The sequence below is a fragment of the Buteo buteo genome, chromosome 6 (assembly GCF_964188355.1).
Source record: "Buteo buteo chromosome 6, bButBut1.hap1.1, whole genome shotgun sequence".
Lineage (NCBI taxonomy): Eukaryota > Metazoa > Chordata > Aves > Accipitriformes > Accipitridae > Buteo > Buteo buteo.
The window spans coordinates 16,625,098-16,641,388 of record NC_134176.1 but is presented as its reverse complement, the minus strand read 5'-3'; the positions used below and the strand labels follow the sequence as shown (position 1 = coordinate 16,641,388).

Below are 16,291 nucleotides of genomic sequence, written 5' to 3'. Positions count from 1 at the left end.
TGAAATGAAATTGAGCTGTGATGATGAAAAAAATAACAAGGTTTTTGGACCGAAATCCTTTTAACTTTTCCAGGTTATTTTTTATAAGACAGTCACAGGAGTGTGCTTACACAGTGAGACTGCTCATTGTGTCTGGTTAAGCCATGTTAATTAGAAACAGGACTACAGACTCATTGTGATATTCTATTCCTCTATATGTAGCTTGATTGATATATGATGGTTCTGCTGAGTTAATGAGTCACATGAGTTGCAAACATACTTTCTTTTTTGTTTAAATGGAATTTAAGAAATGTTACTGTTCAAAGTGCTCAGCAAAGGACTGTGGTCACAGGCTCCCTGTAATGTGATGTCATGAATGGATGCCTAGGCTGAATCTTTCATATGTGATCTTTTCTTCAGAAACCCCAAAATTTTTCCCATGCAATGCATGTATCAAAACAGCAACTGATATAAAATATCTGCAGTTTATTTATCTGTGGTTTATCAAGCTTACAGACTAGCATATGGTGAGAATGGTTGTAATACATTCATAATATTTAAGCACTGTCTTTTCTTGAAGGTATGAAATTAGAGAAAAATTGAAAAGAAAGAACAAAATCTGTCACATCTGTTCAAGACACGTACACTAATAAAAGTCTGTTCCTACAGCTATGCTTGAGAGAAAGGTGGGTGCTTCTGGCAAGCAGACAAAACTGGATCAGAGTCAAAGGTTGACTAGATGACCTCCTGAGGTCCTTTCCAACCTGAATTGTCCTATAAGCCTGTGATTTTTAAAACACTTATTTTGGCCCACACTTGTCACCATTACATCCAGGGTTGTGAACCCTTTGGGATGTTAGTTGAGCAGCACTGACACTCACTAGGCCTTAAATGAGCAGCACTTGGTGGAAAACAATGTATGATATTAAAACTGAAGCAAGGAAAAATATGAAGTGGTATGTTTTTGTGGGTCAAAAGAAGTTAAAAAGCTACTACTTTCAACTTTTTTCTTACCAGCTACGAGCTGGAAATTGCCATTCTGGTCAGCTGAGACACGGTTACCATCCGTAAGAGCATACCTAATCCCCATCAATGCAATGCAACATTGCATAACTTAAACAGCTCCTTTGGCAGCTTGTTGGTGCTGACTTAATTTATGAATGGTATTGAAAGGATGGGGCAGCAATTTCTGAAATTGCTCCAGCTCAGTTTGCAAGAACACGCTTGGGTCCTCAGTGAGAAAGTAATTTGTTTCTAAGTGTCCAGATCCCAGGCACCTATATGTCATGTAGCAAACACTGAAGAACTTGAAAGAAATGCTTTCAGATAAACTCTTCAGTAAAATCTTAGTCCTGAAAGATTGCCTAGAACTGTTTAAAAAGATGAATGACCAAATTAGAATAATGTTCACCTTCTTTTTTCAGTTATTGCCAGTGATTGGTTCCTGGTGAGTAAATCAGCAGAGAATTTGATCCAGGTAGTTAATTCCATGACATGATCAAATTGCAGTTCAGGGAATCTTCTTCCTTCTTACCTGATTCCAGATAGTTTCTGCCAGGATTCCAGGCTGTTTGCTTCACACCTTTGTCTTTTTGCATGTATTTCAATGCTATCACACATTGCCCTCCTCAGCCTATACCTCTGTTCTCTCTATCCCTCTTCCTACACTTTTTTTTCCCCTTGATATTTCTATTTCTTCTTTGCCCTAAGCCTTTCCACCACTACTTTTATCCTTGAGTTTGCTTTCAATCATCTTTCTTCTTTCTGTTCCACTTCCATTTTGTAATTTATCTTTTATCTTTAGGGGGCTGAGGGGTGATTGAGCACTTTAGAGCTTTTTTTCAAGAGCTGATGGACCTAGCTTCAGAGTGTGATGCACTCTTGAACCCTACATAGTTCATAAAAGTCTGAGGAAAAAAAAATGGCATTATATCCATGTATCCTGACAGCTTATTACAGTATCCCCCCATTCATCACATGCATGATGTCTGCAACAAATGTGTTGTAACCTTCTCTTAAAGCAGCTGAAAGATCAGAGTCATTTTCTTTGGTGAAGGAGTTTCTGTCTCTTTCTGGACCATGAAAAAATGCTGCCTTTTCATCAAGCTTGGCTTTGATATTTGGACACTTGAACATTGAGCATAGGACAATAAATAAAAAGTTGTTTGTCAGTTTAGATTTGTGTTGACACATGCATTGGCATGCTCTAGATATGTTTATATACATGTTCTACTCTTTCTCAGGGAACATAATATACTTTGATCTCTAGGGGACTATCTCAAGATGGCCCAATGGCAGCCTGTCCAGCTGTGCAGTGTTAGAACTGATTCTGTATCTAACATAAGGGAAGTGTTTGATCTTAACCAAAACTAAGCACAGTTCTTGAATTTCTTGCTGCTGTTGCTACAAGTAGAAATGATCACAAACTGTTATTTTAAAATATGGTTGAACTTAAGCCAAAACTGAATCTTAAGCTTACTGACTCAACTTCCTCATTCTTATGTATAGGGTCTTGTTCTTTAAGCACAAATAAATTTATTTTGCATATGAATATGGATATGCACAGAGTGCATCAGGTTTTATGTTTCTGGTTAATGTGGGAGACTGAAGGAGTTAATGTCTCAAACGTTGTGGTGGGGCAAGTTCTGCTTAACGACAAACCCTGCACGGCAAGGAACCAACCTGAAAAGCCCATCAGCTCAGACATCAGCAACAGGAGGGGGAGGGCGTGCTGGAGGGTGCCCAGCTCCCTGTTCTGATAAGCTGTTCTGATGCAAAGATCAAACCGTGGCCACCTCTGCAGGGAAGGAGAAGTTACTCCGCAAATGACCCCCAAGCCCAAGGGCTCACAAACTTCACATTAGCCTGACAAGTTCGGGTGCCCACCCGAAGGAGGAGCAAGGATGATAAAAGGACACCAACTGAAGCCCCGGGTGCACAAGCCCACCGGGACTGGACTCCTCGGCTGACTGGACCAACACTGGACCCAGGACGGGTGAAATCTTTCTCTCTCTGTCTTTCTTTCCTTTTCCTTTTCCACAATCCCTACACCTCATCCCTTTAAGACATAAAACCGCTGACCAAGTCTGGGACTAAGAGTGGATCTAGCCGCCCCTAGACCTTTCTCTGAGGAGGAGTCTGGAAAGCAAGGGGGTCTGCTTTGAACCTCGTGACTTGACAGGATGGATCTCCTTATTCCCTGAATTGATGTATATGGTTATGTGGTTTACAGAAGTAGTCTTATGCCGATTCCTGTTGTGAGAAACCCTGCCACCTGCTACCACGCCTCCCCAGTTCCATTTGCTTCTGTCATGACTAAAATCTTTAACTGATCGTTTGGTGTTGTTTCACCTTAATTTAGCCTGAGGGAATTTCGAATTGAACATGACTGCCTGGTCTGTCCAGTCTGGGTCGTGACAGTTAGGAATAAAAGTAACAATCATTGAAGACACCAGTTTCCACCTCTGCTTATGTCTGTGTTCCTTGCTTATTGTTTCTTCTTACAAGATTCTGTACCCTGGACAGTGCTAACTTTTAGTAGTAGTTATGGTTTTTTAGCATCTTCTTTTAGGTCTCAGGACTATTTTGCCATTTGATTACATTTCACCAAGGAAATTGTCCAGGATATATTATTCAGTGAAAATAACTTGCCAAGATGCATAGAGAGAATTGCTTTGGCAAGGATTCTCTGAGCAGGATACAAAGAAAAAGTATATTTGGAGGTCTTTGGTGCTCAGGGAGATGCATGTATTATCTAAAATGAATTGATCCCAATCTGTCAAAGGCTTTTTTCATGCTAGGATAGTATGTGGCAAAATCTAAATGACACAATACAGCATTATATCGTGCTTGCTAGGATCCTGCCTCCTTGAGGGGCTGTATACCCTCATTCAGTTTCTGCTGACTTGCAAAAGGAGCTGATGATGCTCAGAGTCCTTCCTGGGACACTCAGATTCTCCCGGGATGAAAGGGGGATACCCATAAGCCCTCTGCAAGGGTAGTGTCACCTTCATATGCAAAAACAACCTTTGGAACAAATTCAATTTTTTACAGTCAGTAGTTGAAATGCCATGTCTCATGGAAAACTATAGAACCTCTAGTGTTATTAATATCCTAGCTTTGGGACGTACACAGGTTGACCTCTATTCCTAAAATGTGTCTTTGAGTGCTGGAAGTATTTTGTACAAAATAAAAGGCAACCATTTTTACACAAGGATTATTGGACCTGATGGAAAAGGGGTAATTCAGACATTCAAAATAATTTCTAGAGGCAGGTGCACTTTGTAGTGTCAAAACATTGAAGTTCTTGATGCTTAACAAGATAGTGAAAAACTTCATGGCCACTGGCCTGTTTCTGAAAGAAGCTACTGATATCTTGCATCTCTCTAATTTTTTTCTCCTGCTGCCTAATGTTAAAATGGTCCAGCCTTTCAGAAGTCCATTCAACATCAGACCTCTTGAAAGATTTCTCAGGCTGGGAACCCAAAATGGGAACCCTGGGCATGCTAAGAAGACAGAATGCATGATAAGCATATGTAGAAGTCAAATGTGAGTTGAAAACAGGACGGGCATTGAGATTTCTGCCATATAACACTTTGGCAGTGTTATAACACTTTGACTTTGTTGCAGTGACAGTGCTGGGGTAACCCTTCACCTGTGGTATCAATCTACCACAGTGGGAAATATACATTAGTGTGCAGAAAGCAATGCATGCTGCATCAGTGGCAGTGGCGGTCGCTTTTTGGGTGGAAGTGCTGCTCTTTGCTTACGTATGCTGCGATAGATGGTGCAACCGCTTTACTGCTTTTTTATCACAGGGGTATTCCATGTGATGCTCTGTCAAAGGCTTGGCTGGAGAGCAGCCCTGTGCTAGTGGGAAGATTCCTGAAAGGAGCAAACACCCAGCCAAACTGCAGAGTTGACAAAGAAGAGGGAAATTTTCTTAGGGACCCAGAAGGGTCTGAGTGGAGTTGATACAACTCAAAATGTCACTGAAAGTTGGTGGACTGAGAGGCAGGCTGAGATTTCCTCTGCAATGCTCAAAAAGCTGTGTTCCCACCTTCCTATCTGCAGCTTTTCCAGGCACAGTGGGGTTGCTGAGCATCCAGAAAGAGTATTTGCCTTCCACCTGGGCATCAGATACAGAGGGGGAGTTGCCAGCATATCTAATGCATAGGGAGATATAAGCAAATGCTTCCCCTACAAGAAGATCAGCAGCCAAAGCATTATCAAGGGGCAAGCAGTTTTCCATGCACATATAAGTTTAAGATATTTGGATTGCACCAAAATACAGAATTGTGAATATGGAAAAGAAAGGAATATGCAAACTAAGTGCTACAGCATTTCCAGGCAAAGCCCTGAGCTATCAATGATTTCTTCTGTGCCAAGGATGTGGGATTTGCTGTATCTGGTGTGTGCAGTTCCCCAGAGCTCAAATGTGAAACATGGCCACCACCACCCCCACCCCCCACCCCCCCATTTTTTGTATTTTTCAGTGTATCACCAGATGCACATTGACTCCAGCCTTTCTAACAACTGGGGTAATGGAAATAGGGGTTAATTTTTATTTATTTATTTATTTATTTAAATGTGATGTTTTTACTGGTTGAAAAGGGCTAGATCAAGCTCTGCTGTGAGGAAAAAACAACCCAAAGTATGGCAGTGTTAATAACTAGAAAGTTTTAAATTCAAGAGCCCTGTGTTCTGCAAGATTTGGTGGCACTGCAGGTGGGTAGTGTGTGTGGAAAGTATGAAAGGTGACAGCTGGACTGTAAATTCATGCAGCTGGGGAGTTTCTTTGTTTTATGCTTGAATAGCATTTGGCTCAGTGGCATTTTGATCTGTGACTGGACTCATCACACAAATAAATGGAATGTTTTCTTTTTGGCCCTGAAGGGAACAGGCATGTGTTTGTGCTGCATACATTATCTGAGCAAATTCAGACCCAGCATCGCACTATTATGTCCAGGAGAGCTTCAGGTCAGAGCCAGGTTTCAACCAGCTCCTTCCAAGATGTTTTTGGTGACTTTGTGGTCTAGCTGGGTAGTGGTGCCCAGGGACATAGGAGCCAGCTGGCAAAGGTCTTCATCCACAACCTCTCAAAATCTATTTTCATGGGCTTTGGTGAGATTTGAATTAGGGTTTTTAGACTGAAGTGCCTATTGCTTGGTGCCAGTATTTGGGTCAGTTATTCCAAAGTGTTCAGCACTTATGATTCTTGTAACAGCTTTCATAGTTGTATTTTCCAGAGAGTCCAAAAGACCTGGTGTGTTTAGGCTATAGAAAGAGCTGTCACAAATGTGTTTATTTGTATCTAGGGGATGCAGCATTATTAAATGTTCATTCTCCACATATGCTCCAGATGATACTGGTGGTAATAAAATGTTCTGTGGTACTGATAAATGCTGCTTTCACATATACATCTCCAATAGATTTTGGAGCTCTCTGGTACATTTCTCAGGGGAGCAGAAACAATTACAGTAGTTACATATACTGAATTTTCTTTCCCTCTTCCTACCTGTTTGCCTCTAATAAACAGAAATCTTCTAATTTCCTTTGCACTCTGGCATGCTAGAAATTAATTGGGTACATGTACATGCTGTTTTACTTTGCCAGAGACTGGCTTATACAACAGATTTTTACTCTGTAAGACAGATTTTGCTGTATTTGTGCTTTTTTTCATCTCCCCCTGAGGAGTATTAACTCAAAGCAATCACAAAACACCCATCCTTGCCTGCTGCTTCTTGAACTGCTATATCCTCTTTGCTTCTTGCTTCTTTATTTGAAGCTGCCTTTTTTTTTTTTAAAGAGGAAAGAGCAACAACCAAAAAACCTAAAGACTGTCTCCTTTCCTAAAATCATAACTATTTGATGTGAGAAAGCTTAAACATGTAAAACACTTTTGTTCACATAGAATTTACTTTCAACAACTGTGTTCTTTCTGCTCAAATCAAGATAGGTGGAGTGCTCTGTAGAGTACAGTATTGGAAAAGGAAGACATGTACACGTTTGGAAAATGCTGAGCTGCTTGTGAAGCTGTAGACACTGCATGTTTATGACTTGGTTTTCTAAGCAATCTCCAGAGCTTGAACGGATTACAGTGATATTTTAACAAGGCTGCTAGCATCCATCACCAGCTTTCACTTACTGAGAAAGCTAAAAGATGGAAGAATGTAATTATTTCCACGTAAGCTAAATGCTAGTGGCTGATTGTCACAAGAACTTTGATGCTTTAAAGTTCTTTGTCTGCTGTAAGGCAAACAGGTAAGTCTCACGGGCTTCTCTTCCAGCGTTCATTTTGGTAAGGGAGCAGGGGCTTACAGGGCACTCATGTCGAAGGGAAATGTGTTTAATATGAAGGCAAACTGTATTTCTTAAATTCTAAATATGCAGTATTGCGCATTGTCATTTTCTGTCTGTCAGGTTACAAATCCACTACCTATGAGAAATATTATTGCTTTCCGTAGCCCAGATCTGAATCTCACTCCAAATTAATCCTTAACATATGCAACTATTGTATACATTTATATAGTATTGGAAGAGGATGTGTATGTCAGTCATCGTGCATAGTGATATATCTGTGTCTGAATCTCTTTCTGTAATCCTATAATTACTTCTAGATTGATTACTCTGGTTAAAACAATGTTATTCCATATGATAAATGTAATAATATATATAGGATTGTACTTTTTGTTGAACAGTTTTTCCCTGAAAACATGATTTCCTGAACAGAAATCTTTGGGCAGCTTATGTTTCAGATGAGTTCTGCATCATTGTAGAAATACTGTGGTAAACAAGGGGTTTCCTAGCTCGCAAGTGGGAATCTAACAGCCTCAAAAATAGATATTTCTTTCCCTTTCACCCTTGAGAGAACACTTATTCTCTTTGACTAATGGCACTGCTGTGCCTCTAGAGGTGAGGCTTCCTATTTGAAGACTTTTAACATAAAAGCCCTGATTACCATTTAGAAAAAAAAAAAAAAAAGACCACTTGACCATAAATAGTTTTTGTCTTAATGAAGTTTTTTTGTTGTCCTCTGAGAACATTTGCTAGCTTATGTATTATTATTATTATTGAAGGGCAAAGATTTTACATGGTTCTCTAAGATTTTTGTTTACAAGAATGACTATTAGAGAGGAGAGCATTTTGAGCTAAAAAATAAAAATTAAGACTTATTTTTTGTTTAAAATATGGTTGTTTACAGAAAGCAATTAATTTAAGCTCCATTTCCAATCTGGCTATGATAATTGAAACAAAGCCTGCTGTCAGACATAATTATAAATAAACTTCTAAGAATAATTAGATGTGTAATTAACAGAAGACTGAGTTATTATCACTTTCTCCTCTGTATAATAATTCTGCATAAAAACAAGAGAAATGGCTCTCATTAAAATCTCACAGCAGATCAATCCTCAAAAGGGAGTGAGACAATAAAACAAAGTATTCAGGATGTGCAAACACTGTGATTAATTAATTAAACAGAGACCAGCACCAAGGAAAAGCCTAAAAACAAATGGAATACTTAAGAAATAGATATATTGTAAAAGGTTAACCTGTTTAGGCTGTTTTTAGTTTGTTTTGGGGTTTTTTTTGTTGTGTTTTGGGGGTTTTTTTTGGTTTGTTTTTTTTTTAAAGGGATACCTCAGAGTACCTTGCAGATCTATGTTTGTATATTTTGCTTTTGTCTTTTGGCTCTGAGAAATCCTGCTGAATATCTGTGCTTTATTCATCTGTAAAGTTTTCAAAATATTAATCAATGGAGTGAGTAATTACTTAGGAAGGATTTAAAAGAGCCTCACAGAGAATGGCTGATGGAGTTTGCTTTCCCCTCAGCTAAGGGGCATTCTCTGTCAAACTTCAGGGACTTGCTGAGCTGTTCTCAGTGACATTCACCAGAAAGCTGCTTACAAAGATACCTCTGCTAGTGGCAAACAGAAAACCAAACCAAACCGGCTGATGAGTCTTTTGTGAAGCAAAGAATAAACAGGCATGTTTTGAAAGGCTTCACCAGTCAAAATACTTGGATTCTGGAGAATGATGGTATTCAGAATAGAAATGCCAGCAGTTACTTAAATCTGGCTTCTGTCAAATTCCTCGAAGTGCATTTATTCAAGTACCATGCAGTATCATGCCAACACTCATACTCTGCATTTTAGAGTATTTAGTAATGTTTAGGACTACTTTGGCTGCTGTGCAGTATTTGTTCTACTAGTATCCTGTGTGTAGTGCAGTAATTAAGAGCTTTAGGTGTTAATCATATGAATATTCAGGTTATGTTACTTAATGCTTTGGAAGTTAACCCAGGAAAGGAAATTTCCACCTCTTCTATGAAAGGGGGGGGAGGGGGGAAAGAAGGGAAAAAAAAAAAAAGGAAAAAAAAAAGGAGAGAAAAAAAGAAAGAAAAAAAAAGGAGGGGAGAGAGAAAGAAATTTTTGTTCTATGGCATTAAATAGTAATGTCATGTAATACACACCCAAGAGCTTAGCAAAACTGTAGTAGAACTAATTTAGCTAGTGCCTGTCTAATTCTTCATTAGCATACTATTATTTTTTTGCCCGGTGGGTATATTTCCTGTTGAGAAATAATGTGAATATTTATTCAGTAGTAATAACTGTTGCTGCTTGAGAGCTTTTTTTTTTTACCATGTGTGAACATGCTTATCTAGAAAAGGATTTCAGGCAGATGATCACCCTTGGGATTCAATGAATTCATGCGTTGCAAGTCCTATCTTACTACACGGCTGTACAGCAAGATTACTGTTTTTCTAATGAGATTGCAGTTCGAACACAGACACTGCAAACATACCACCACCTCTCAGAAAATAGTACCTGTTTTCTGGAGTGGTTTAATGTACACATGGAACTAGTCTATTTAAGCAGCATTAGAGGTGCAAGTCTGTCTCTATTCGTGCAACAGGCTGAGCAGTTTTTGTCTGAGACTGTAGTAGTCTCCAAAGAACAGAGCCAAGTCCTCTTCCCATAGAAATTGGGGAGCGTTTTCCTACCTAGGTCAGAGGAGCAGGATCAAACCACTCACTTTGGCATGTAACTTGTATTTTTTGGGGGGTCATCAATACTGAACACAACTGCCACTGTATCTTGCTCATAAAAAATGGCATTTTATGTCAAGATATCCCTTTTTAAAATAAGTTGAGAATATTAATTGATGTTCCATTTGTGTGCTAAGAAGTTCATTTCAAACCAGGTTTTCTTTTTCTAAAGAAAAAAGATACTTAGTGTATGTATTTCCTGCAGTGAATATGGCTGTGCTACCAGCCAGGTAGTCACATTTTTGTGCACACATTTTTGATACGGATATATGGAAAAGCTATTTTTAGTGTTATGGTGATGTAAGGGAAGCAGTACTACATTACCAGTACACAGCAAATTTAAACTAAAGCCAGCTCTGCAACAGACAGTTGTTACTGCATATCTATTGTTACGAGCTATGCTGATGTAAATAAAGGATGATTTCGTTGAAATCAGTGAATGTAGGAGGTTTATTTCTCTACAAATGAAATTCAAATCAGATCCATTAAAATTTGTTTCAGACTAACTTGTGAAAGTATGAGCAAGCCCAACAATTAGTAACCACAAGCTGTAACCTTTTGTCAATCCTTAGTGAGTTAGCAGTTAAGTTGTAGTAAAGCAGCGTTTATTTAAAAAGAAAGAGCAACAAATATAAAATGTTTTGCATTTTACTGGCTTTACTTACCATTGGTTGTACTATTTTCTCATTGTTGCAAGTTTTTGACAACTGTGTAATCCTAGTCTGATTTGCACTGATGGAAACTAGAAAAGAATGAGACCAGTTGTCATATAGAATATTGAAAATAATTATTACAGTAATATTATATTTAAAGTATGTTACAAATAGTTTTTAGGGATCCTAAGTATACTGCAGATAGATGGAACTACAGGTACATCCTCTGTCATAGATTTTTTTTTTTTTTAATGAATGTCTGTTTCTTAGATTTTCCAATTAATTGCTGATGATGATCTGGAAATGCACTCACTGAAGATCAGACTCTCATCCATGTATTATGGCTTTTAAACTAAAAAGGCAAGAAATCAATTCAGTTGTTTGTGCTGCAATTGACTGAATAGTAATTGCGACACAGGATATTGAAAGGTCAAAACGAGAAACATATCCAGAAAACTTCTTTGCAAATTATTTTCACAGGTTTTTAATTAAAATTTGGTTCATAATTGAATTATACCTTTTATTTCATACTTTAAATAATTTCCATGATCTGTGCAAATCTTTGTATTTATGTTAAAATTACTGTGTCCTTTACATACAATGCTGCTTTTAAAAATCTGGCAGGTACCAGAAAAGGTGCAGCTTGCAAGGAATAAAGTGATGGTCTCTATTAAGTATTAAACTACGACTGCCGTGAAGGCCAATGGTTTGGTACACAAGTTATTTCATTTGGTTCTAGTAGCCACGTGATACTGTGGCAGGCAGCTGGGTGAACTGGGGAGGAGGTTTCCCCTGTCACTCAATTCAGAGCCCGCATGGGTGGCCCGCTGCCCTGCCCCGTGGGAAGGCATCTCCTGATGACAGTGGCTGCTGAGGTGGTCTGAGCACCCAAGGAGCAATGCTGGCACACCTCTGCTTCCACCTCCCTTGTCTTCCCTGCTCCTGAGCCTTGCAGGGAGACTCCTGGGAGATTTTTCTGCTTCAGCTTCTTAAAGCCTGACAGCCCGTGCCCACGTCTTCCAAGTCCCCAGGGGCCTCTGCTCTACTTCAGGCTAGGGGACAGTAATTGCCCAGCACAGTAAGGAGCCTGTCCGCGCTCACTGCCCTCCCCGCAGCACAGGCATCCACACCAGCCGGAGAAAGGCACCGTCTCCCTGGCCTGGGCCACCTCTTTGCACTTGCCGCAGCCCTCACTTGTCTTCTTCAAATGTCATCCTTCCACTTGGTCCTCTCCTACACCCTGGACTAGAACATATTGACAGAAGGGTCTTTTTTCCTCCGATTTTTCTCCCTGGGGACTTTCTCTTGTTATCAGGTCTCAGCCACACAGAGGAGCCAGTCTAAGATCTGAAGTGGGCTTCTGCCCAACCAGTTGCCATGGCTCACTGCACCTCCCCGTTTTTTTGACGCCTAAAGTCTTGCAGTATGGGTCCTATCTGGCTACAGCGCTTGAACATGGAGGGATGGTGCCGGTCTGATTCGGCTGCAGTAACCGACACGGTTTTGGTGGGACACCAGTTGTACCCTTCCCCTGGGGGATGAGGGCTGACTGGGTCCTAGTTTGTTCTAGTCCATAGGCTCACAGGACACTCATTTTCTCAAAGAGGATAATGCTACTATTGAAAGGATAGAGAGGTGGGAAGAGAAAAAGTAAATAGAAAATGAAATAGGAACAGAACACGTGCATTAGTCAGCCTTTTCAATGCATAATAAAAAGCATTTATATGAGATTAAATCCAAGCCTTGTGAAGTGAAAGACAGATATTGTACTTGCTTTCTGTAAGAGACTGAATTTTATCTAAGCAGCTTTACATTTTCTAAAAAAAAAAAAAAAATAAAAAAAAATTGCACAAATGTTGACATCTCCAAACCTACCTCTCCTAAAATTTCTTTTAATAATTTGATGGCTCCTTCTTACACTGCAGTTTGTTTTCATTTTGAAATCACCAGTTGTTGGCTTGCTTCCTTTCTAAGGTTGTTTTGTTTTATTGCTTTGCCCCTCAGCTGCCCTTCCCTCGCACTTTTTATGATATTTGCTCCAGTACAGAAATCTTCAACACTGTTTGGTATTCTTCCTTGTGCCTTGTTTTGTACCTTATTTTTACATTAAATTATTAGTAATTTGTTGTCACACTTTTAAAAGATTGTACTGTTGAGGATAAAAACAGGCACCAACATCAGTGTGAAGGGGTAAAAGTGGAAAAGATAAAACAACTACAGCTTATGTTGAGACCAGTCTTTCTTTATTATGTGTATGGTGAAGTATGTTCATGTAGACTTAATAATTTCTCTGTAAGAATTTGGGAAATCTCTCCATGTCTCTTTGTTCCCTTAGTATAAAAGTTCATCTGTTTTCCTTGCTTTCATCACTCCCAAGCACTTACTCCCCCGCCCCGCCCCCCCAGTCTTTTCTCTATCTATTTCTATATTTTTCATGTACTATCTACCTGAGATCTTGTGCTAGCTTCCCTCTTCTGTTTAATATTTCATAAATCATTATACAAATTCAAAGGAAAGAGTAGTCTTTTTTCCCTTATGCCCTTAAATTGAACTACCTGCTTCCACAAGTTGGAAGGACTTACTGACAGACACACACAACCTAGCTGTATTAATCTCCTCCTTTATGTCAGCCCACTTCATTCAGAAAAGAAAAAAGGAATATTGAAACACTATTTAACCCTATTATCACAGCTAGATGAAGCAGTCCCCCTTGTTTCCCACTTCCTAAGCCAGTCACTGTCTCTTTGGTACCTTTTACTTTTGCATGCATTCATGTGCATCTCTATACACATGTAGTTTTACACTCAGTTTTCTGTACTCATGATCCAGAGGTCATTGTGTGATAAACCATTCTCTAAAAAGTGACAGAACAGTAAAGGCTCGGATAAGTTTTTAATCTAGAAAGGGAAGAGACTGAGAGGAGATGTGAATTTCATAGTTTATGTAGTTGCAATGAGGAATGGAGGAGCTCTTTTCCTTGATCATTGTGAACAAGACAAGAAATAGTGTGTTTAACTTTGCAGCAATGGAGCTTAGAAATACCCTTTTTGTGGTTACAGTGGTGAGGGACTGGAATAAATTGTCTTTTAAAAGCATGGGATCTCCCGAAAGGGGACTTGTAAGCTCTGGTTAGAAAGCCATTTCCAAGGACTAGCATGTGTGTGATTGATCCTGCTGTGACAGAGGTGGCTTAGCTTCCTTTCAACTCTGCTTGTTGTCATTCTTCAGCACATTATTGCAAGCAAGTAAACTTGTGGGTTAAAGGAAGCAATGTCATGTATGAGCAGTGACGCACAACAAAACACATTATTTGCATCAACCACTGCTAGAGGAAACTTTGTTGGATTTATTCCTATCCGGGAACAAAGATGAGGTACTGTGAGAGACAGTCAAAAGGAATGTCCGAAGCGTCAGAAGAAGAGATAAAGGGAGAATCAGTTATACCACATTAATTACATAAATTGGTGGCCATATAAATCAAGAACAGTCTGTTTATTGTGTGTGGTTTTAGTGTGTTTAACCTATGTTTAGTATGTTAGAAGACATCAGAAGATATTTTCATGGAATAGGTGAACTACAGGATCTCTTCCTTAGAAATATCCTGCTGTATTCTGTTGTTGGTAGGAGGCAAAATTACTTCCATTTACTAAATCAATACTGAAGTTCCCATATTTCCCTGTATGCTATAATTGAGAAATTAGGAATACCCAGTATATGCTCCTATCAGTAGACATACTGGATTAACTGAATATGTTCTGCAATCTGTTTCATATAGGAGCTCTGCTAACCTGATCTAAGGGTCCTTCCTGAGCTTTGAATATATGTGAAGCATCTGGCTTTGCTAAGAAAATGAGGCTAAACTGTAAATCTTTCTTTATAAAGCATGAAAGCAGAGTGTGGTGGGGCTAAGCTACTGCCAGAAAAGTTACTCTTTTGCATAAGATAACCTGTCCCCTTCTCACAAAGACCCGGTGTTTGCCATTTAGATAGCGCACACAAGTTATAGGTTGGAGTTTTTCAAGGGGAGGATTAGATAATTCTGTCCATGTGACTGCAAGCTAAGGCAGTTCTCAGGGCCTTGCCCTTTAACTTGTCCTATCGCTATAAGAGAATAAAGAGCTGATCTAGCTCAGGTCTTTGACAGTAATCATGTGTGAGGAGTTTGGCCAAGATCTGATATTGCACTTACTGCCAGGTCACAGGGAGAGAAATCTTGAGGTCTTTTCGTTTCTTACATCTTACCTGTGCAACAGAAAGACAGCTTAGTCAGTGCTGAACAAATGCCATGATCTGACTAAGGGCTTATCCAAAATATGAGCACAAAGGAAATGTCTTGTTTTGGACAGTGTGGTGTTTTGGAGATTTTTTTCAGGCTCTAGAGCCACAGCAGTGAGTGGAAGCCCTGCCACAAATTGCAGTGGTCAGGCCCTGTTCAGGGTCCATCCACTTGGCATCAACCTTGCAGAAATCCTCGGTGTCGCTCCGATGGGGCCATCAGTTGAGGCGCTCTAGGAGGAACCCCTTGGAGCCGGCTCCAGTTATCCAGTTATCCCATCTCTTTTATGGGCCAAAACTAAATGGCCTCATTGCTGTTTCTCTTCTGTGAGGAACTTAAAAAGAACATCAGTTAAAACAATGACAAGGCTTTATCAAAGAACTCCATTTTGCAGTCTCTGACAAAGACATCCAGGCGATTCCTCTGGATGGTGGCTCTGGCTTACTGTGTGCCCCTTCAGCCAGAGAAGCGTCTACTCTGTCTGAAGTGCAACATGATAAAGAGGTCAGAAATAAGTAATACATTTGCCCAGTTATTGCAGGGACCGAGCTTAAGTGGCCACAGCTTCAACTGGCCGCTCACTCTTGAACCCATGTATTGGCATAACCATGGGAGTTGCTTGTCGTTTCAATGACCTCTTTGCAGTACGCCTGGAGAACCAGAGGGTTAACCCAGCTTCGCTTTTCAGAAGGAAGCTGCACCGCCCCGGTTCACGTACCTCTCTCCACGCCTCGGTGGGTTTCCCACGGCTGCACCAGCCCCCCTGGCCCAGGCACCCCACGCGGAGCGGAGGATGCCCCGTGGGGCTTCAGCGGTGCTCTCCGCACGAAGGAGGGCTGCTCGCCCGAGTCCTGCCAGTGCCGCGCAGGCTGGAGGGAGCGACCCACCTCCTCGCCCTGCTGCATGAGTGGGGGCTTTTTCCTTTTCCTTGCAAAGCTTCCCTGCGGGCCAGCCGGGGCGACCCTGGGGAGGGAGGGCGAGCGAGCCCCGGGAGGAGGAGGGAGGTGGGGGAGACCGTCTCTTCTCCCCGCTGCTGCCGCCGAGGCTGTGCCGGAGCTGTGGATGTGGCTCCCCAGAGTTAGTTGCTCAGCAACCAGAATCAATTAATATGCTTTGCAGAAAGTGCAGGGGAAGCCCGAGCTGCTGTCAGCGAGAAGGCAGGAGGCTGAGGGTGCCTCGGGATCCCACTCCCGCCTGGCACCCATTCGGGGCCACCCCACCCTCCCCGAACCCACCGTTGGCTACTGTTCTTTATCCCCTTCTCCTTCCCTATGATGACTTAGCGCGTGTGTCCACAAATCCTTCGGGCAAGGTATCTCCTTGCTCGAGAACTCT

General features: G+C 40.8%; 1 protein-coding gene across 3 annotated transcripts in view; it reads left to right on the top strand.

Moving 5' to 3' along the window:
• Positions 1–16,291, top strand: part of TUNAR (transmembrane neural differentiation associated intracellular calcium regulator) — a 181,593-nt gene that overhangs the window by 133,721 nt on the left and 31,581 nt on the right. The window lies entirely within an intron of this gene.